The sequence below is a fragment of the Hylobates moloch genome, unplaced genomic scaffold, assembly GCF_009828535.3.
Source record: "Hylobates moloch isolate HMO894 unplaced genomic scaffold, HMol_V3 SCAFFOLD_1, whole genome shotgun sequence".
NCBI classification, from domain to species: Eukaryota; Metazoa; Chordata; class Mammalia; order Primates; family Hylobatidae; genus Hylobates; species Hylobates moloch.
In genome coordinates this window covers 110,920,619-110,941,677 of record NW_026652276.1, presented here as the reverse complement: position 1 = coordinate 110,941,677, position 21,059 = coordinate 110,920,619, and the positions used below count along the sequence as shown (strand labels likewise).

The 21,059-nt window shown below is 46.1% G+C and overlaps 1 long non-coding RNA gene across 1 annotated transcript in view; it reads left to right on the top strand.

The window, feature by feature from the left end:
- The window catches only part of LOC131381943 (uncharacterized), a 143,105-nt gene extending 122,856 nt beyond the window's left edge, over positions 1-20,249 (top strand). Inside the window, exon 3 of the long non-coding RNA XR_009211022.1 lies at positions 20,108-20,249. This is a non-coding gene — a long non-coding RNA (uncharacterized LOC131381943). The remainder of the gene's footprint in view (positions 1-20,107) is intronic.
- The last annotated feature ends 810 nt before the right edge of the window (positions 20,250-21,059 follow it).

The following is a 21,059-nucleotide window of genomic DNA, read 5'->3' as shown; positions in this document are numbered from 1 at the left end:
TTGGGAGGTAGATGGAACGAAGGTGGAGAGACCTTAGGCCTCTTGGAATAAAACATGTTTAGAGTGTCAGGGACTCTGGGTGAGGAAAGACTCATTGAGAAGGAGGCCTGGCTGGGGCAAGCATTCTAAAATATGCATCATACAAGCCCCATCCAATGTGCTCCTCAAACCTATTCTTTTTTGCCTTTGGGTCCAGGGTGGCTTTTGTTTTCTCTAAGGGATTATGGGATGTTTCTGAAGCTGCCCCTAGTCAGCTTCCTGGCCTTTTCTCCTGCTATGTCTGAACTTGCCGACATTATACAACCTTCTCCCCATCAGAGCTTCAGCTCTTGGCTAGCCTTTGCAGGGTGGCCTGTTTTCTTATCCCATGCAACCTTTTTTCTTTCTTTCTTTCTTTTTTTTTTTTTTGATAGGGTCTTTCTCTGTCACCCAGGCTGGAGTGCAGTGGTGTGATCACGGCTTATTGCAGTCTCAAGCCCCCAGGCCCAGGCGATCCTCCCACCTCAGCCTCCAAGTAGCTGGGACCACAAGCATGCACCATGACACCTGGCTAATTTTTAAATCTTCGTAGAGATAGTGTCTCTCTATGTTGCCCGGGCTGGTCTCGAACTCCTGAGCTCAAGAGATCCTCCTGCCTTGGCCTCCCAAAATACTGGGATTACAGCCGCAAGCCACTACACCCCAGCCTAACTTTTTGAAACCAGTCACCACCGTATCTTCTGGGCCAGTGTTTATGTAGTGCCTCAATGGGGGAAGATACTCCAATTGAGTGGTTCTGCATAGTTACATTGGCATCTGCTGGAGATGTTAACGCTTCAGTGTTGGACTTTTTGTCTTTCTCCCAAACCTGCTGCTTCTGCAGCCATCCTCATTTCACTTAATGGCAATGGAGGCCTTGCATGTGCTCAGTCTAAAAACCCTGGGGTCCTCCTTGGCTACCTTCTTTCTGTTTGCAGCACATCTGACCTTGCAGCATCATCCATACTTGGTTCCACCATCACAACACGCGGTATTTCCTGTTTATCCATGGGGGATACCTTCCGAGACCCCCAGTGGATGCTTGAGACTGTGGGTAGTGCCGAATCCTATAGCTACTATGCTTTTTCCTACATGCCTATGATAGAGTTTAATTTATAAATTAGGCACGGTAAGAGATTAGCAACAATAATAAGGAAACAGAATAATTATAATAATATCCTTTTTTTGGACACAGGGTCTTACTCTGTCACCAAGGCTGGAGTGCAGTGGTGCCATGACTGCTCACTGTAACCTCCACCTCCTGGGCTCAAGTGATCCTCCCACCTCAGTCTCCTGAATAGCTGGGAACTTCAGGCACGTGCTATCACGCTTGGCTATTTTTCAGTTTTTTTTTGTAGAGATGAGGGTCTCGCTATGTTGCCCAGGCTGGTCTCTAACTCCTGGGCTGAAGCGATCCACCATCACTGGCCTCCTAAAGTGTTGGGATTACAGGTGTGAGCCACTGCACCCGATTTATAATAATACACTTTAGTAAAAGTAATGTGAATGTGATCTCTCTCTCATGAAATAGCTTATTGTACTCCACCTTTCCTTCTTCTTGTGATGATACCAGATGATAAAACACCTACATCTTGAGAAGAAGTGAGGTGGATGATCAGGCATCATGACATAGCGTTAGGTTGCTATTGACCTTGAACACCAATGCTGTGATACCTTGACAGTCCATCTGATAATTGAGACAGCTATTAAGTAACTATTGGGTGGGTGGTGTAAACAGCGTAGATCCACTGGACAAAAGGATGATTCGCATCTTGGGTGTGACAGAGCAGAATGGTGAGAGAATTCATCACGCCACTTGAAACAGCATGCAATTTGAAACTTATGAATTGTTGACTTCTGGAATTTTCCATTTACTATTTTCAGATAACAGTTGACTGCAGGTAATTGAAACCAGGGACTACTGTGTCCTGAATCCAGCCGTTTCTCACCACCCACACTGCTACCACCCTGGTCCAATCCACACTCTTCTTTTTGCTTGGATTACTGCAACAGCCTCCCAACTGTTCTACCATTTCTACCACTGTGCCCTTCCTTTCATCCTCAACGTGCAGCAGAATGTGTGCAGAGGTTAACACAGAAATCAGACCAGGTCCTCAAAACCCTGCAAGGGTCCCCTTTCATCAGAGGAAAAGTCAACATCTGTAATGGCCTGCAAGTTCCTATAGAATCTGGACCCAGAGATATCTCTGCGTCTTCTTCATCTGCTCTTCTCACTTGCTCTCATGCCACCATATTGGCTCCCTGATGGTTTCTCAAGCATAGCGAGCACCCTCCCATCTCAGGGACTTAGTGCTGGCTGTTCCCTCTGCCTGGAGTTCCCTCTCTCCTCTGGAAGCCAAAGGTTATTCCTCACCATCTCCAGGTCTTCCCCCATCACCACCCCATCACTCTTTGTCGCTTTTTGTGGCTGTGGCTGTTTTACTTAGCACCTTCTTAATATCCTATGTGGTTTACTTACATATTTTTTTTATTCTTTGTCTCCTTTTCCTCCACAAACACAGGAACTTTTGTGTATTTGGTATTCTTAGCACTGGGTTAGTGCCAGGCACCAAAAACTATCTGTTGAAGGAACAAATGAATCTTGACAAATGAATAGGTGAATCTAAATTTACTTATGGAGGAAATACCAGATAGAAACAAGTATGACCTACATGTAAACATCTGCTGGTTTTTTTTAACTAAAGATGGGGTCTTGCTATGTTTCCCAGGTTGGTCTTGAACTCCTGGCCTTAAGTTATCGTCCCCTCTTGGCCTTTGGGAGGCCTAAGTTTTCTTAATCCTTTTTTTTTTCTTGGGCAGAAAGCTCCAATGCAGACTGAGTTCCAGTCGGGGTACTGGCCTCACTGCCTTTTTGTCTCTCCAAGCATCGCTCCCCTGCCAGTGAACCCACATCTGGGGAGAGAGTCCTCCAACTCACTCCACTCTTATTTTGCAGAATAAATTCACCTGCTGGCCAGGTGCAGTGGCTCATGTCTGTAATCCCAGCACTTTGGGAGGCCAAGGCGGGTGGATTGCCTGAGGTCGGGAGTTTGAGACCTGCCTGGCCAACATGGTGAAACCCCATTTCTACTAAACTTACAAAAATTAGTTAGGCATGGTGGTGCATGCCGGTAATCTCAGCCACTCGGGAGGCTGAGGCAGGCAGGAGAATCACTTGAACCCAGGAGGTGGAGGTGGCAGTGAACTGTAATCGCGCCACTGCACTCCAGCCTGGGTGACAGAGTGAGACTCTGTCTCAAAAAACAAAAAACAAACAAACAAACAACCTCTCACCTGCTGACCAAAAGAGAGAATGCAGAGTTTCATTCTCATATCCTGGGGCTGTAACATCCCTTCCTCCTTTTTTCCTTGAGGACCCAGGCTCCCTGGCGACTTGCTTTCAATTCCTAGGATTTCCACAGGGGAAGCAGAATCAACCTCCAGACTCCTGCTGCAGGAGATAGTGAGGTCACATGCGGAGCAGGGGAGTTCTTTGCAAGTATCTCCAAGGAGATATTTAAAAGGCCATCCCCTAATTCCACTGTGAAGCTTGCAGCATGTGGAATTCCCGACTTTCGCCAGAGGATGGCACTGTGGGTGTTTCCAAGAAGGAGCTGAGCCTTTTTTTTTTTTTTTTTTTAAAGCCATTTCCAAATGGCAGTAACAGCTGCACTTCAAACCCTGCAGGGAACATTAGAAAATGTTAACCCCCGTTTGGGTGGGGAAGCAGGGACTGGAGGTGGATCTGGGGATCATGACCGTGGAGGCCAGTCCTGGAGGAAGGGCAGGAGCTAGAGAAGTGCCAAAAAGGAGCAAGAAAAGGAAACTGCAGGGTAACCTAGCTGTGGCTGGGGACTAGCATCTTTCTCTGGTGGAGGTTGAGCAAGGACAAGAGCCCTAGCTGGTGGGGATTCGTTTTCCAGAGTCGAATTCAACCTGGGAAAAATAGCAGGGTGCAGCGGGGTGCAGCGTATACGTGTGTCATTTGCCAACTTTCTCCGTCTGTACCCACATTGGACCGGTCATTTAAAATGTGTATTTCATCTCCCCTTGAGAGCCGACACCAAGTCTTGTTCATCTTCCAGTTTTCCATCATGCCTGGCAGGTACTAGACCCTTCATTAATAGTTGTTGGATGAATGATTGATTGAATGTTAAAAATGCATCTTAGATTTGGGATGGGGAAGTGATGTTTTCTTCCAAGAGTAAAAAAGTTGGGCAATTCATGTGTCTTCCTGTATTTCTCTCCAGATTACAGCGGTCATTATCGCAATCACTGAGATACCAAGCCCTTGACTATTTGCAGAGGACTTTCTCTCATTCATCCTGGTCTGTCCACCTGTTCATTCTTCCTAATTCTGTTACATCCTTATTAATCTCCCATCTGTAGCAACTCATCTTTTTCATGTGCTTTTTTGAATTAGAGTGATTTAGGTACACACTGCCTCTTTCAACTAGATGGGCTATGTGAGGGCAACACTTTACATCACCCGCGTGAGTTTACAGCCACACAGCACTTAATCCTTGTGCGGGCTCTTTAAGGAAGATATTATTGGGGCAGCTTGTATTTTCCAAAAATGGCCACACTGATCTTACCCCATCCCATGCTCTTCTTACGATGTGACACTGACATTCTCCATTGAGAGGCTGGGGTCTACATTTCCTTCCTTTGAATATGAATGGGCTTTTTTTTTTTTTTTTTCTTGAGACAGGCTTTCACTCTGTTGCCCAGGCTGAAGTGTAGTGGCACGATCGATCACAGCTCACTGCAGCCTGGAACTCCCGGGCTCAAGTGATCCTCCTACTTCAGTCTCCCGAGTAGCTGGGACTACAGGCACGTGCCACCACTTCTGGCTAATTTTTTTTTTTTTTTTTTTTGTAGAGACGAGGTTTCATCATGTTGCTCTGGCTGTTCTGGAACTCCTGAGCTCAAGTGATCCACCTGCCTCTGCCTCACAAAGTGCTGGGATTACAAGCATGAGCCACTGCACCTAGCCTGATGGACTTTTTAATGGCCTAGTTAATAGAAAGCTGCAAAAAGGAAGGCAGTGTGATTTCTTTTTTTTCTTTTTTCTCTTTTTTGAGATGGAGTCTCACTCTGTTGCCCAGGCTGGAGTGCAGTAGCATGATCTCGGCTCACTGCAACCTATACCTCCCAGGTTCAAGTGATTCTCATGCCTCAGCCTCCCGAGTAGCTGGGATTACAGGTGCATACCACCACGCCCAGCTATTTTTTTTTTTTTTTTTTAGTAGAGATGGGGTTTCACCATGTTGGCCAGGCTGGTCTCGAACTCATGACCTCAGGTGATCCACCCACTTTGGCCACCCAAAGTGCTGGGATTACAGGCGTGAGCTACTGTGCCCAGCCGCAGTGTGATTTCTGAGGCTGTGTCACCTACGGTGGCGAAGCTTCCTCAGCCTCTCTGTCAGGACACGTGTCTTTGAAACACTAAGAAGCCTCCGTGCAGAAGGGGTCACAATGAGAGACCGTGTAGAGACAGGGCAATCTGCTGGAGAAGCCCCAGCTGTTCTAGTCTCAGCTGTTAAAATCCTCCAGCTAAGGCCCCAGACACCATGAGGCAGGTATAAACCATTCCCCTTCTGCTCTGTCTTAATTCCTGACCCACAGAATCTGTGAGCCTAAGAAATGGGTGTTTTACACTGCTCAGTTTGGAGTGATTCATGATATAGCCATAACTGCAAAACTTCATTATCCCCCTCCCATTTCTTCTAGGTGAGAAAACTGAGGCTTAGCAAGCAGTTGGGCTGGCCCTCGGATTCCTCTTTCTTGACTTCCAGCCCAGTGTATTTTCCAGAGTCCTGTGCATGTCCTGATGTTGGCTTTAGTTGCCAGGCTGAGCAAAAGACACGGTGGATTCTATTCGGGGGTCACTTGAGGCTGGGGGACATCTTTGGTTTTGTTCATATATCAGCAAAACAGGAATGCAGGCTTTGGGATCTATCTGAGCTTTTATTTATTTTTTTTTTAGAGACAAGGTCTTGCTCTATCACCCAGGCTGGAGGGCAATGGTGTGATCTTAGATCACTGCAGCCTTCAACTCCTGGGCTCAAGCGATCCTCCTGCATAAGCCTTCAGAGTACTGGGACTACACGTGCACACCACTATGTCCTGCTAATTTTTGTATATATGTATATTTTTTGGTAGAGATGATGTCTCGCTGTGTTACCCAGGCTGTTCTTGGACTCCTGGCCTCCATCAATCCTCCCACCCCCGCCTCCCAAAGTGCTGGGATTATAGGCATAAGCCACCACGCCTGGCCAGGAGTGGAGCTTATAGTTCGGGGTTATGGTCCAGGGCAACTTGTAATTACTGTTTTGAGACCGGCAGCCTCATGAGCATCCGCTAGTGGAAGGACTCTCTGAAAGCTGCCCACCTATCCCTGCAAACCTACTAGCTTCTAGCTCTAGAAGAGTCCTGGTCTAATCATAGCTATCAGGCTGGGGTTAATTGATGCTATTATCTTCACGACGGGCCATATTTGAGGGTTAGGCTAAGAGGCCACGAGAGCAGGTAAAATCAAACAAACCACAACATTGCTTCTATTTTATTAGTGGTCTTATAAAAATCATCATTGCTATCCATTTGTCTGAGCCATCAACACCCCTTTTAGGAGCCTCCCTGAGACTGACTAATCATCTTATGGTCTGGCAACCTGGAGATGGTCTTGCCAGTAGGATGTTTTCATCAAAGTGGATTTTCCGGATAACCAGCATTTCCTGGTTGGAGGGCCACAGCCTCTCCTCCGCAGGTGTGGATAAGAAGCTGGTAGGTGCCTCTCCTCTGAGATGAACAGTGACGTCTCATTCTGGGCTTGGGAATAGTTGACAATGAGACTTTCCATGGCAACACAGGAAGCCTGATTCTCAATGTCAATTTCAGCATCCTTGGGAATCAGACCACAGGCAGCCTTCACAAACCCTATGGCCATTGAGAGCTTTGTGGCAGTGAGTCCTGTAGTATAGGTTCCTGGATAAGCCATCTTTCCCAAGTCCATTGTGGACCCCCAGTCGTGGGGTAGTGGACAAGAGGATGCTAGCATGCATAAAGCAATAATGTAATTCTGGCAATGGCTATGGTGTGTTACCATATGGTGTGTTATGGTGTGTTACCATATGGTGTGATGGCCGTGACCTTGTTTGCATGGTCATAGCGACATGGTTGTCATTTATGGAGGCCGCAATGCCTGTGACTTATGTTGATTGTAATGCTGAGATGCCGGAAATTGTTGTGTTGTTTGAGTGTGCCATCATTGCAGTGTCGGGTTTTATAGAGGCTGTAAGGTTGTGTCCTAACGCAGGTGGGCTCTGATAACTTTGTGGCAAATATGTTGTTATACTCTGTGTTAGCGGTGTTAGGGAAATCATTCCAGTTCTGTCTGAATAGTACAACCTACTGCTTCTCAGACTTTTTTTATTTTAAATTTTAGAGACAGGCTCTATCGCTCGGCTGGAGTACAGTGGCACCATCATAGCGCACTGCAGCCTCCATCTCCTGGGCTCAAGGGATCCTCCTGCCTCAGCCTCTTGAGTAGCTGGGACTACAGGTGCATGCCACCACACCCGGCTAATTTAAAAATTTTCTGTAGAGACGAGGTCTTGCTATGTTGCCCAGGCTAGTTTCAAATTCCTGGCCTCAAGCAACCCTCCTGCCTCTGCCTCCCAAAGTGCTGGGAGTACAGGCATGAGCAACCATACTTGCCATTCTCATACTTGAAGGTGCATTCCAGTGACCTGGGAATCTTATTAAGTTGTAGCTTCTTATTCAGCAGGTCTAGCATAACGGGGGAGAGCCTGCATTTTCAACAAGCTCCTAGTGAGGCCAAAGCTGTTGGCCTACAGACCCCACTTGGAGAAGCACGGCTTGTTTAGACCAGTGCTACCCAAAAGAACTTTCTGCAATGATGGAAATATTCCATTTCTGCCCTGTCCAATATGGTAGCCGCTAGCCACACAGGGCTCTGGAGCACTTGAGATGAGGCTAGTGAGGCTGAGGAACTGACTTTCAAGTTTTGTTTACTCTTTACTACTTTAAATTTAAATAGCCACACACAGTGCCTGTCTTATTGGACAGTACAGCTCTAGACTTTCTAGTGATTCTCAAACTTTAGCACGTGTCAGAATCACCTAAAAGTCTTCTTAAAACACAGTCTGGGGCCGGGTGCCGTGGCTCATGCCTGTAATCCCAGCACTTTGTGAGACTGAGGTGGGTGGATCACCTGAGGGTGGGAGTTGAGACCAGCCTGACCAACATGGAGAAATCCCGTTTTTACTAAAAATACAAAATTAGCCTGGTCTGGTGGCGCATGTCTGTAATCCCAGCTACTCGGGAGGCTGAGGCAGGAGAATCACTTGAACCCAGGAGATGGAGGTTGCGGTGAGCTGAGATCGCGCCATTGTACTCCAGCCTGGGCAACAAGAGCGAAACTCCGTCTCAGAACAAAACAAACAACAAAAAAACACAGACTACTGGGCTCCATCCCCAGGAAGTCTGAATCGGGGTCTGAGAATTTGCATCTCTCTTTTTTTTAGTTTAAATTTTTATTTTTTTTTGTTTGGAGGTGGGATCTTATTCTGTTGCCTGGGCTGGAGTGCAGCTGGAATGATCATGGCTCACTGCAGCCTCAAATTCCTGGGCTCAAGTAATTCTCGTGCCTGGGCCTCCTGTGCAGCTGAAACTACAGGCATGCACCACCACACCTGGTTAGCTTTTTTTTGTTGTTTTTTTGTTATTAACATTTTTATTTTGTAGAGACTGGGTCTCACTTTGTTGCCCAGATTGGTCTTAAACTCCTGGCCTCAAGTTATCTTCCTGCCTTGGCCTCCCAAAGTGCTGGGATTACTGGGGGCCAGAATTTGCATCTCTAGTGGGTTCCCAGGTAATGCTGATGCTGTGCGTCTGAGAACCATGTCACCTGGTAATCTCCCCATCCCTGAACACACCTGAATACTGGCTGCAGGAGGACAAAATTATGGTTTGATATGAACTTACCTCTAACAACAGGATATGAGCTGGAGTCCACTGAGGAAGAGTTTGTGGAAGGTTCAGGAAGGACCATTATTTTGAAGCAAAGTAGAGAGAGTGCTAATTAAGGCTGGTCTCTGTAAACTCACAGACCTAGCAGGAAAGGACCTTCGAGGCCATCTGGTTTGCACTCCCAGTTTACAGATGGGGAAACTGAGGTCCAGCCAAGAGTAGTTGGTGTGAAAGGTGGTGGTGAAATGTGCCACCTGCCCCCAGCATAGAACTTGAATTTCCGGATTCCTCATCAAGGGTGGGCGCTGCTATTCCATGCTGCCTCTGCACTGGACCGGAGATGAGATACAGACTCTGCTTGGAGAAGCAAGGCTTGTACAGACCGGCACTACCCAAAAGAAACTTCTGCACAGGACAGGCTGGGACAGGGTGGCATAGGAGGGCCGGAGGTGACACTCAGACTTTGCAGGTGTCACATGCAAAGAGTAAGGACTCACTTCAGGGATGAGACAGAGTCTCCGATGCCCAATTCTCCACCACAAAAAAGAGAAGCTGGTAGCTGTGGATGCCACCTTGGGTCCAGTCCTCACCACCCAGAGGCTCCAACCCTGTGATTTTTCTCCTCCTTTCCTATCTCTGGGTGATTTGATTGACAGTTAGCAGCTTTGATTAAAAAAGAAAAAAAAAAAAACAAACCTGGAGAAAGATGGAAACATTTGATGGAAATGTTCTTTTGAGGGTCTCATGTAACATTTCAATAATCTATGCTGCCCCTGTTCCCCATGCTGAACATGCAAGGACAGGTATACCACGGCGACATGAAATTGCTGCCATTTATCAAACACCTGCCGTGTGCCAGACATGGGATCAAGTCCTTCATATTCCCGAACTCATTAAAACTTCACAAAAAGCCTACGAGGTAGATGCTGTTATCATTTTTTTTAAAAGATGGAGAAATGAAGGCCCAGAGTGATGAAATAGCCAGCTCAGGTCATATAGCTGGTAAATGGAAGAATGAAGACTTGAATACAGTCTGCCTGGTGCCAAATTTTGGGTGTTTTTAAAATTGTGCCAAGAGGGTGTACCCTGGGAGGTGCCATGAGCTTTTCATCTTGCCTTTGTGGGGCTGGGGCTTCTGTACATTGCTGCTCTCCAGACATGGCCCCTGTCTGTCCCAGTCCTGCTTAGCACCCAGAAATGAAGGCAAGACACCAGAAGATTGGACCTCAGCCCATTCCTGAGGCATTGAGTCACATGTGGTGTGCGTCAGAATGATTTTGGCTATAAGTCATGGAGACCTGAATTGAAAGAAAAAGAGATAGTGACTGGCTCATGCCCTAGGGAAGCTCAAGGGAGAGGAATATGGTTTTCAAGTATGGTTCAATCTAGGGTTTCATCGACTAATCATCAGGACTTTTTCATTTCCTGGTTCTTTTTCTCTGGGTGGTTTTCATTCTCAGACAGACTTTCTCCCCATGCATTGGCAAGAATGACCTTCAACAGCTATTGACCTACATTGTCCTTGAAGCTGGGTAATCCCAGTGAAAGAGTGCACCCCCCCCCCCCCCCGATATGGTTTGGATCTGTGTCCCCACCCTAATCTCATGTTGAAATGTAATCCCCAGTGCTGGAGGTGAGGCCTGGTGGGAGGTGACTGCATCAGAGGGGTGGGTTTCTCCTGAATGGGTTGGCACCATCCTCGGTGCTGTTCTTGTGGTAGGGAGTGAGTGAGTTTTCATGAGATCTGGTTGTTTAAAAGTGTGTAGCACCTTCTCCTCCCAACCTGGCTGCTCCAGCCATGTGACATCATGGCTCCCTTTTTGACTTCTGCCATGATTGTAAGTTTACTGAGACCTTCCGGAAACTGAGCAGATGCCAGAGTCATGTTTCCTGTACAGCCTCCTGAACTGTGAACCAATTAAGCCTCTTTTCTTTATAAATCACCCAGTCTCAGGTATTTACAGCAATATGGGAATGGACTAATACACCCCACCACCCCCACCAACAACTCTAGCGAAAATCCCAGGAATGGCTCTCATTGGTTCAGCTTGGTTCATGTGACCCTCCACCGACCAATTATTGCAGCAAGGGGATGGGGTAGTCTATGTAGATCCAAATCTCATAACTGTCCCTAAATATGCAGATGGGATCTTTTTTTTTTTGAAATAGAGTTTCTTTCTGTCACCCAGGCTGGAGTGCAATGGTGTGGTCTCTGCTCACTGCGATCTCCACCTCCTGAGTTCCAGCGATTCTCCTGCCTCAGCCTCCCGAGTAGCTGGGATTACAGGTGACTGCCACTATGCCCAGCTAATTTTTTAATTTTATTTTTAGTAGAGATGGGGTTTCACCATGTTGGCCAGGCTGGTCTTGAACTCCTGACCTCAAGTGATCCACCCGCCTCAGCCTCTGAAAGTGCTGGGATTACAGTTGTGAGCCACTGTGCCTGGCTTCATGGGTGCATCTTTGAAAGCAGGATATATTCTATTATCAGAAGAACGCATAATTAAAAAGAACCCTGCAGCTACCACCATCTGCTAAACTGGTCTACACAGTACATTGCATACACCTTCCCTGCCAATGGAGTAGTCTAAAACTAGATTGTCCTACGGATAGTGCTAATTCTGGATGATTTTTGAACATCAGCTCCCTATTTAACGCTTGTTATGGACTGCAGGTTTGTGTTCCTCCAAAACCCTATGTTGAAGCCCTAACTCCCAGTGTCACAGTATTTGCACATAGACTTTTTGGGAGACCTTAGGTTCAGATGAGGTCATGAGGGTGGGGCTCCCATGATGGAATTAGTGTCCTTATAAGAATAGGAAGAGACCCAGAGCCTTCTCTCTCTGCCATGTGAGGACACAGTGAGAAAGTGGCCATCTACAAAGCCAGGAAGAGAGCCTTCACCTGAACCCACCATTGACCACCAAATTTGAACTTCCCAGCCTCCAGAGCTATGAGAAATGAATGTCTGTTCATTTACAAATTAGGCAGCCTGTGGTATTTTGTTAGGGCAACCTGGGCTGAGTAAGACAAGCCCCCTAACTATACTGTGCATCCTTTGAATGCCAACACCAGCCTGATCCCATGGGGTCTGAGCTTGCTGCACCCCATGGAGCTGGTCACATGGACTGTGGGCTCCTGGTAGAGTGAGGAGAATCTTAATCTCCTAGCTTCCCGGCTTCTCCTCTAGGTGCCCTCATAGCTGTTACTCTTTTTTTTTTTTTAACTTTTATTTTAAGTTTAGGGTTACAAGCGCAGATTTGTTACATAGGTAAACTTGTGTTATGGGGGTTTCTTGTACAGATTATTTTGTCACCCAGGTATTAAGCCTAGTATATGTTAGTTATTTTTCCTGATCCTCTCTCTCCTCCCACCCTCCACCCTCCAGTAGGCCTCAGTGTATGTTATTCCCCTCTGTATGTCCATGTGTTCTCATCATTTAGTTCCCACTTGTAAGTAAGAACATGCAGTATTTGGTTTTCTGTTCTTGTGTTAGTTTGCTAAGGATAATGGCCTCCAGCTCCATCCATGTTCCTGCAAAGGACATGATCTCATTCTGTTTTATGGTTGCATAGTATTCCATGATGTATATGTACCACATTTTCTTTATCTAGTCTATCATTGATGGGTTGATTCCATGTCTTTGCTATTGTGAATAGTGCTGCAACGAATGTACGTGTGCACGTGTCTTCATGGTAGAATGATTTATATTCCTTTGAGTATATACCTAGTAATGAGATTGCTGGGTCCAATAGTATTTCTGTCTTTAGGTCTTTGAGGAATCACCACACTGTCCACAATGGCTGAACTAATTTACACTCCCACCAACAGTGTATAAGCATTCCTTTTTCTCTACAACCTCACCAGCATCTGTTATTTTTTGACTTTTTAGTAATAGCCAGTTTTGACTGGTGTGAGATGGTATCTCATTGTGGTTTTGATTTGCATTTCTCTAATGATCAGTGATGTTGAGATTTTTTTTCACATGATTATTGGCCACTTGTGGCTGTCACCCTTACTCTGCCACTCTCCCAACTCCATTATCCCCTGAGTCTGTCCAGCACGTGAGACCACTTCCAGCCATACATTATCAGGGAGATGGTCATTTAACAAACCAGTTCTTTTTTTCTTTACTTTTCTTTTCTTTTCTTTTCTTTCTTTCTTTTTTTTTTTTTTTGAGACAGAGTCTCACTGTGTCACCTAGGCTGGAGTGCAGTGGCACAATCTCAGCTCACTTTAACCTCCACTCGCCTCATGGGTTCAAGCGCCTCTCGAGTAGCTGGGATTACAGGCGCACGCCACCACACCTAGCTAATTTTTGTATTTTTAGTAGAGACAGAGTTTCACCATATTGGGTCAGGCTGGTCTCGGACTCTTGATCTCAGATGATCCATCTGCCTCAGCCTCCCAAAGTGCTGGGATTACAGGCGTGAGCCACCATGCCTGGCCCAGTCCTTCACTTTTTAAAGCACCTGGGTAACATCTGGTTCCTTGAATGTATCCCTGTGTTGTTCAGAAGCAGGAAGTGGCTAACTCTGCCCTGGAAGATCCAGAACTTGGCAATCTATTCGTTTGTTCCTGCATTTGCTTGTTTTTCCAAGCAGGGATTATCCCTGGGCCCTGCCAGCCTGCCAGATGGCATGGCCCCACTGGGGACAAGCCAGACTTTCTGATGATTTTTTGGATCTTAGCTCTCGGGCTGCTCCGCCACCGAGACCAACCTCTGTGATGAGGTTCCGGAACCCTGGGCCTGCCCTAATACCTGCTCACACTCTTCCTTTCTTCTTCCTCTCCCCGATCAGCATGACCTTGGTCCTGTGTACCCTGATGTAAACTGCCCTGTTTTAGGATGAGGATTAGCAGCCCATGGGGAATGCAAAAGAAGTGAAGACTCGACCAGGAAAGAATTGGCAAGAAAGCACGCCAAGCCCCCAATTTGGTGATCTCAATAGGAAGAAAGAAAGGGATATTGGGAAATGTCAGGTAAGTTAGGACAGGATCCTCGGGAAAAGGGCTCTCTTGGGAATCTTAACAATACATACATTACATGCATTTAAGTGTCTTATTGAAAGGAAGAGGCTTTCCGTCAATGCACCTAAAACTCTAATTCTTTGACTCTCTCCAGCTGCATAGTTGAAAGTGCTTGGGTATTTTAAGTTTAGCCCTCTGACAACTTTTTTTTTTTTTTTTTTTTTTTTTTTTAAGATGGAGTCTTGCACTGTTGCCCAGGCTGGAGTGCAGTGGCGTGATCTTGGCTCACTGCAACCTCTGCCTCCCGGGTTCAAGCGATTTTCCTAACTCAGCCTCCAGAGTAGCTGGGATTATGGGTGCCTGCCACCACGCCCAGCTCATTTTTGTATTTTTAATAGAGACAGGGTCTTGCCATGTTGCCCAGGCTGGTCTCAAACTCTTTAGTTCAAGTGATCCGCTTGCCTCGGCCTTCCAATATGTTAGGGTTATAGGTGTGAACCACTGCTTCTGGCTCTTCCTGACATATTTTAAGTTCTGCGTAAAGCAAACTTGCCCACCCTGTGGCCCACAGGTCATATGAGGCCCAGGATGGCTTTGAATGTGGCCCAACACACATTCATAAACTTTCTTAAAATATTATGAGATTTTTCTTTGCAATTTTTAATTTTTTTTAGCTCATTACCTATTGTTAGTGTTAATGTATTTTATGTGTGGCCCAAGATAATCCTTCTTCCAGTGTGGCGGAGGGAAGCCAAAAGATTGGACACCCCTGACCTAAAGGTTTCTCCATCCACAGTGAACTAACCTACTTGGATGTGTAAATAGACACTTACTCTTTGTCAATCACTGAGTTTTGGCCAATCAGAGGCAGCCACCTGTTCAAACCAGGTTCCAATAAGGCAAACCCTGAGCTGTAACCAATCAGCTGTTTCTGCACTTCACTTCTGTTTTCCAGACCTTACTTTCCTTTTTCTGTCCGTAAATCTTTTCCTGCCATGTGGCTGATCAGGGGAGCTGCAGGATTTGCAATCATTCTTTGCTTGATTAAACTCTATTTAGGCCAGCTGTGGTGGCTCAGGCCTGTAATCCCAGCACTTTGGGAGGCCGAGGAGGGCGGATCATGAGGTTAGGAGTTCAAGACCAGCCTGATCAACATGGTGAAACCCCGTCTTTTCGAGACCAGCCTGATCAACATGGTGAAACCCTGTCTCTACTAAAAATACAAAAAAAAAAAAAAATTAGCCGGGCATGGTGGCATGGACCTGTAATCCCAGCTACTCAGGAGGCTGGGGCAGGAGAATTGCTTGAACCTGGGAGGCAGAAGCTGCAGTGAACTGAGATTGCGCCACTGCACTCCAGCCTGGGTGACAGAGCGAGACTCCATCTCAGGAAAACCAAAAACCAAAAAACTGTGTTTAATGTAATTTGTCAAAAGTTTTTTTTTTCATAAGTGTCTCTACCCAGATGAGGCAAAATGTCTCCTCCGTGCCAGACACGAAGCTGCATGTGTGTCATCCTGTTGACTTTAGTTCTCATTGTCACATTATCCAAAAAGTTCGAACAACCGCTAAGTGGCAGAGATGGGATTTGAACTCAGGTCTTCCTGATTCCCAAGGCAAAGATGTCATTTTCACAAACACCATGATGGAGGAAGACCTTGAGGGACCCAGAACAAGGAAGGCTTGGGGACATGAGTCATTCACTGAGTATGACAGAAGGAGGAAGCATTTAGGCAAAGGCGTGGAGGTCAGGTGAGAGGGGACCCCCACAGAGCTGCCACAGTGGATAGGTTGAGAAGGGAGGTGAGAGGTAGGCACTTGGGTTTGGGACTGGGGAGTTTTGATTTGATACAACGGGCTGGGTTGCTGGGAGCCCGGGAAGGTTCCTGAAAAGAAAGTGCTGGGTCAGAAATGACATTTGAGAAAGATTGTCATTTGCCATTGGGTACAAGGCAATGCTTCAGTGAAAGGAAAGGACAGAGAGGTGTGTTAAGAGGAAATTCTGGGCCGGGTGCAATGGCTCATGCCTGTAATCCCAGCACTTTGGGAGGCTGAGGCGGTGGATCATTTGAGATCAGGAGTTCCAGACCGGCCTGGCCAACATGGTGAAACCCTGTGTCTACTAAAAATACCAAAATTAGCCAGGCGTAGTGGCGGGCACCTGTAATCTCGGCTACTCGGGAGGCTGAGGCAGGAGAATCGCTTGAACCCAGGAGGTGGAGGTTGCAGTGAGCAGAGATCGTGCCACTGCACTCCAGCCTGGGTGACAGAGTGAAACTCCGTCTCAAAAAAAAAAAAAAAAAAAAAAAAAATTGTGTGCTGTGTTGATTCTCCGATGAGTCCTGAGTTTACTGACATGGAAAAGTGGCTTTGTCCTTAGCCTCCTTCTTGTTGGTCTCTGGGAGGGGCCTGGAGACTCCAAAGACAGCACGTTCCCTTCTCCCTCTGACTAAGGGGACGGTGGTAGTTGGGCCACACATTTCTTTGATTTTGCCTGGAAAACGGGGAAAAGTCCTTGCGGGCCTGGCTGTGCTTCTGCACAAGTATTTATGAGCTGTGAGACTGAAGATCGTAAGGCTCGTATATTTTGCTTTTTACAAAAGCCAATAACTAAAGAAAATGTTTTCTCCATCAGAGAAACTTCAAAGATCCTAGAGAAGAATGCACTAAAACTTATGGAAAGGCGGCATTGCACACATCTTGAATATAGGCACCAGAGAATGTCCTGAAGCCAGACGGGCCCCTTCACAGTTTAAGGATTTCTTTGTTTTTCTTCATCGCTCGCAATCAAATGCAGCACTGAAGCTGTTAGGCATTTGGCTGTGGCCATCTGCAGGGCAGCCTTGCCAGCCAGATTCCTTTTCATCCAGAGGAGAAGGCTTACAGAGGTGGGAACAATTGAAAACATCTCCTCATTTAAAAACATAAAAATTTAAAACCTCTCTGCTGCCGTTGAGGGGCAAGTTGGCTTCACGATCCTCTGCACTGAGCATAAGGGAGTTATTTAGGGCAATTACACAGAAAGGCGGAGAGTGGTGATATCCCAAGAGCCTGGGCCTGCAGTTACTCGTTGGATTGAGTTGGCTGAGTTAGTTGAGCTTGCCGAGCCTCACTTTTATCACCCATTAATTGGGATAATATTTGCCCAGACTGTTCACAGGGCCGTTGAGAAGATCAAAGGAGATTATGTTGGAATATGGGAGTCAGTGTATGTGTGTGTGGGTGTATATGTGTGTGTGTGTGTGGGTGTATATGTGTGTTTGTGTGTATTCACATTCTTGCTTTAAAGAGAGGATGAGCTGGGCACAGTGACTCATGCCTCTAATCTCAGCACTTTGGGAGTCTGAGGCAGGAGGATCACTCAAGGCCAGGAGTTTGAGACCTGCCTGGGCAACATAGCAAGACCCCATCTCTTAGAAAAATTAGCTAGGCATGGTGGTGCTTGCCTGTAATCCCAACACTTCGGGAGTTTGAGGCAGAGGATAGCTTGAAGTGAGGAGACTGAGGTTGCAGTGAGCTATGATGGTGTCACTGCACTCCAGCCTGGAAGACAGAGCAAGACCCTGTCTCTAAAAAGTAAATAAATAAAGAGGGAGGATTTCTGTTTTCACCAGGAATTGACTTCCTCTCAAGGGAGACGGGAAGCTTGTCTGCTGGGCCAGGGCCTGGCAGCCATGCGTGGAGGTTTCTCAGCGAGTCCGTGAGTGCTCAGTGTGCACTCTCTGCTCCAGCCCCACCAGCCAGATGGATCCTGCCAGCCCTAGTGGACATCATCACACAGCCGGCTGTGAGACTCCTAGAATGTGGGGTCTGCAGACCGTAGCAAGCCTTTGTGTGATGATCCCAAGGTGGAAGGTGGAAGGCTCCCTGCTCCCCTGTGCCTTGGAGGTGACTGGGCACTTGCCTAGCATGTGTTCTACAGCTTTTAAAAAATTTTATTTTATTTTAAGTTCTAGGTTCCATGTGCAGAACGTGCAGGTATATTACATAGGTGTACGTGTGCCATGGTGGTTTGCAGTACCTAGCAACCCATTATGTAGGTTTTAAGCCCTGCATGCATTAGCTATTAGTCCTGATGCTCTCCTTCCCCTTGTCCCCCACCGACAGACCCTGGTGTGTGATGTTCACCTCCCTGTGTCTGTGTGTTCTCATCATTCAGCTCCCACTTATGAGTGAGAACATACAGTGCTTGGTTTTCTGTTCCTGTGTTAGTTTGCTGAGGATAATGGCTTCCAGCTTCGTCTATGTCCCTGTGAAGGACATGATCTCATTCCTTTTTTATGGCTGCATAGTATTCCATGGTATATATGTATCACATTTTCTTTATCCAGTCTATCACTGATGGACATTTGAGTTGGTTCCATGTCTTTGCTATTGTGAATAGTGCCTACAGCTATTGTTGGCTCCCGATTGGATGTGATCTCTGTGTGGGGAGAACCGTTGAGTCTCCGGCCCAGAAAATGCTACAAGGACAGAACTTGTTTCTCACGATTTTTTATTGGATTAAAACTGAGGACCAATTTCTGGCAAAATTTGTGAACATTGAAAAGTGTGTTACTGGGCTCCTGGCTGCCTCTCCCTGCAGTCACATTTTCTACTTCCCTCCACTGCATTGAAACTGATTTCCAGAAAGACTTCAGTGCTAGTCATCTATACTTTAAAGAGAATTTGGGTTCATTCATCTCATGTCCCCAGTGGATTTGCATTTAAAGCCGGATGTTAATTGTGGAAAGAAAGCTTCAATTACCCGTTAGAAAGATTTTATTGAGAGAGGGCAGCAGGAAGGATTTCCTGACATCTCTCATATTTTGCTCCCTAAATTGCCCTCTCTGCTTCCTTAATGGAAAACCAGCCCCATCCACTGTCCCTAAGAATGCAAGGGCTTGATCCTGACACTCATCTTGTGACCCGCTCAATATCCTTTTAAAGACTGCTTTTCAAAAAACAAACAACCCCATTAAAAAGTGGGCAAAGGACATGAACAGACACTTTTCAAAAGAAGATATACATGCGGCCAACAAACATAGCAAAAATGCTGAACATCACTAACCAGTAGATAAATGCAAACCAAAACCACAATGAGATACCATCTCACACCAGTCAGAATGACTGTTATTGAAAAGTCAAGGCCAGGTGCCTTGGCTCACACCTGTAATTCCAGTACTTTGGGAGGCCAAGGCAAGAGAATGGTTTGAGCCCAGGAGTTTGAGACCAGCCTGGGCAACATGGTGAAACCTTGTCTCTACCAAAAATATAAAAATTAGCCAGGTGTGGTGGCACATGCTTGTGATCCCAGCTACTTGGGAGGCTGAGGTGGGAGGATTGTTTGAAACTGGGAGGTCAAAGCTGCAGTGAGCTGTGACTGTCACTGTACTCCAGTCTGGGCAACAAAGTGAGACCCTGTCTCAAAAAAAAAAAAAAAACCAAAAAACCAAAAAACAAAAAGCAAAACAAAACTGGAAAAATAACATGTTGGATCAGCGCAGTGGCTGACGCCTGTAATCCCAGCACTTTGGGAGGCCGAGGCAGGTGGATCACCTGAGGTCAGGAGTTCGAGACCAGCCTGCCCAACATGGAGAAACCCCGTCTCTACTAAAAATACAAAAAATTAGCTGGGTGTGGTGGTGGGTGCCTGTAATCCCAGCTACTCAGGAGGCTGAGGCAGGAGAATTGCTTGAACCTGGGAGGCAGAGGTTGCGGTGAGCCAAGATTGTGCCACTGCACTCCAGCCTGGGCAACAGAACGAGACTCCATCTCAAAAAACAAAAAACAAAAAACATGTTGGCGAGGCTGTAGAGAGAAGGGAACGTGTATACGCTGCTGGTAGGAATGTAAATTAGTTCAGCCATGGTATAAAACAGTTTGGTGATTTATTAAATAGTTTAAAATAGAACTACTATTCAATTCAGAAATCCCATTACTGGGTATATACCCAAAGGCATCTAAGTCATTCTACCGTAAAGACACATGTGCGTGGATGTTCATCACAGCACTATTCACAGAAGCAAAGACACGGAATCAGTGTAAATGCCCATTAATGATAGAATGGATAAAGAAAATGTGGTCCATATAAATCATAGAATACTATGCAGCCATAAAAACTAAGGAGATCTTGTCCTTTGCAGGAATATGGATGGAGCTAGAGGCCACTATCCTAAGTGAACTAATGCAAGAACAAAAAACCAAATACCGCATGTTCTCTCTTGTAAGTGGGAGCCAAACATCGAGTACACATAGACACAAAGAAAAGAAAAACAGACACTGGGGCCTACTTGAGGGTGGAGGGTGGGAGAAGGGTGAGGATGAAAAGACTATCCATTGAGTACTATGCGTATTATCTGGGTGACAAGATAATCTCTGTACCAAACTTCCATAACATGCAATTTACCCATATGACAAACCTGCACATATACTCCCTGAACCTAAAATAAAACTTAAAAAGGGACTGTTCTCAATTTTAAGGATGGGGTAATAGTTGACAATTTCAGTGTCTGTCTAAGTGAGTCTTTAGGATTCATTTGTGTGATCTACTGATCCTGAAACAAGAATATCATGGTAGCACAAAAGCCTCTAAATGGTTGAAAGTAAAAGAAAAGGAAAAGGTATAATTAGTTTATCCAGATTTGTTCTTTTAAGGAAAATGGAGCATAGACTTTGTTGAAACACCCAGTTTAATAGAAATATCCTACATTTATTGAGGGCTTCTTCTGTGCCAGGCCCCTGGGCTGAGAGCTTTGCATTTAAGTCCGATGTCCACTCTTTGCAAGGGATATTATTGTCATATTTGTTTTTCAGATAAAGAAACTAAGGTTAGAAAGATAAGTAACTTGCCCAAGTCCGCTAGGTTTGCAAGAAGTCAGAGGTGGGGATTATCCACCAGCCATCCATAGGATTATCTTCTTGCATTGCTGATGTGCCAGTTTAGAAGATGTTTGTCTGTGAGTAAGAGAAAATCCACCACAATAGCTACAATAACCAAGCAAGAGTTTGTTTTCCCCACATAACCAGAAACTCATGAGTGAGCAATCCATGGCTGGTTCAGGTCCTTCTCTAATTCTGCTCCATCTTCCTTAGCAT